This window comes from Eurytemora carolleeae, unplaced genomic scaffold, assembly GCF_000591075.1.
Source record: "Eurytemora carolleeae unplaced genomic scaffold, Eaff_2.0 scaffold15, whole genome shotgun sequence".
In the NCBI taxonomy this organism is placed as follows: Eukaryota; Metazoa; Arthropoda; class Copepoda; order Calanoida; family Temoridae; genus Eurytemora; species Eurytemora carolleeae.
The window spans coordinates 29427-31631 of NW_019396069.1; positions in this window are offsets into that span (position 1 = coordinate 29427).

Below are 2205 nucleotides of genomic sequence, written 5' to 3' on the forward strand. Positions count from 1 at the left end.
GTCTTCAATTATTATTATTATTATTATTATTACTATTGTTATAATTATTATTATCAATATTACTAGAGACTTGTGGCTTATTGTCTGTCATCATTATAAAGTTTATCATCATTATTGTTTTCATGATGATTATTTTTAATATTACCAATGATTGAGATTCCGCCCCACCCAGGGGTTTGTAGTTAGATGAAGACCTTGATAGCATTGTTTTTCAAATAGGTCTTCTAGATTTTCATTTTCGATTTTTTTGATCAACTTTCTTTAAAATTTTCAAAAGATTTGTTCTTTTTATAAAAATATTGTAATTTCTCAAATTGAAATCTACTTAATTTTATAATTCATTATTTTTTTTCTTGAGGTTTTATTTCGTGACGAAACCAGTTTTCAGTTTCCTCTTTTTTGGGGGGAACCTTCAGCGTTCTCTGGACACTTTAAAAGTTTCTAATTCATATTCTCTGAAAAAAATATAGTTTTTATGTCTCATTTGGGTCATTTTCAGAAATCATTTTCTGAAATATACCGGAAGTGAAGGTTACAATGATTTTTTCACTTGAAATACAAAGAAAGTGGGTTTATATAATTATAATAATAAAAATAAAAAGGTATTGTACCACTTTTAATATCTTATCTAATTATATTATTATTATTTTCAATATTAATATTATCAATGTTATCATCATCATATGAAATTATGCTATTGAGTTTAAGGATCATGGAAATTGCTAAAAGGAATTGAGTCTTTGCAACAAATCCCAATTTTCTAATAAATATATATCTACAACCAAATTATGTAAACCTTTGACATTTCAAACTTTGATTTTTTGATATAACAGAAGTCATAGTTTGAAATATCTAGGGTCTACAACATTGGGTTGTTAAGATATAGGGATTTAAAAATAAGAGTCTGTGACAACAACTCAATTCCTTTATACGAAAATTCATATATATACAATTTTGTATAGAAATAGTAGATGTAAACCGATTATATTTAGCAAATACGCAACCAATCTGAAAACGAAGATATCCCAGAGAAACCTAATTGTAACTTAGGTTTTCTTTAATTATTATTTTATAATTTTTATTTTTAATTTTTATTGATATAATTGATAATATTATTTATAAGGATGTATTACGTCACCTGAACTCCCACCAATGGTAGTGCAGTATAGTGGTCACATGTCTGAATATGATCTATTTAAATCTATAACACCTTTCATTTTTCCTTTACAGACCCTTTAAAGGCAATTTTTAACAAAATTTAACCAAACTTTCAAGAAATAGATTAAAAATATGTTACACATGGAAACACTTATTTCAGGATTGTGAGAAGGGTCTGCTAACAGATCTAGTCCTGAAACTCAAGCTCCAGGTATATATGATAACCCAGGATAAATGAATTTATTGATTGATAAAATAATTGAGTTCCTGAATCTGATGGATAAATTGATTACTTGATTAGTTGATTGAATGAATAAATGTTTAGTTAATATTTTGTAAGTGATTAATTGGTTGATTTTTTGTCGGAAGATGATCCCTGTGTTTTAGTCAGAACAGAACATGGCGGAGAGATCTAAGCAATTCAGCTGATTCAAGAGTTTCCACATTCTTGATAAATNTTTTGTTTTTTGCGAAATATTATTTTTTTTAAAGTGTCCGATCCTTGAAAATAAATACATTTTTTAAAAATATGGCGACGTTAGGGCATAAAACATGACTAGAATAAAGTTTTCCAAAGATTTTTAGACGTTGGAATCTTCAAATCCTCCCCTCGTTATGTAATCGCCATTGTTATACACAGTACAGTACAGTTCTCATATTAAACTGTTGTACATTTACAACCTCTGGCAGTACACAGTACACGTTGTATTAGTAGGGTGGTACACCTCTTTGTAGTGCACATTGCACAATAAAAAATCATGCAATGTCGTACTTAATGGTGTAAAATTAACCTAATGTACTGCAATACACCGTACAAAAATGCTCAAGAAGGTGGTGCATGTGTATATTGCTATGTACAGCAACAATGTAGAGAAACATACATTGTACAGTCTATACTGTACAACAGTAAGGTATATACTGATGAATGGTTGAATGAGAAGCAAGAGGCTAGAGGAGGATAGAGAAGAGGCTGGGAGAAGGAGAGGGGAAGAGGCTGCGAGGCTGGAAGAATGAGTAGGAGGAGGTTTATGGAATACAGGGCGGAGG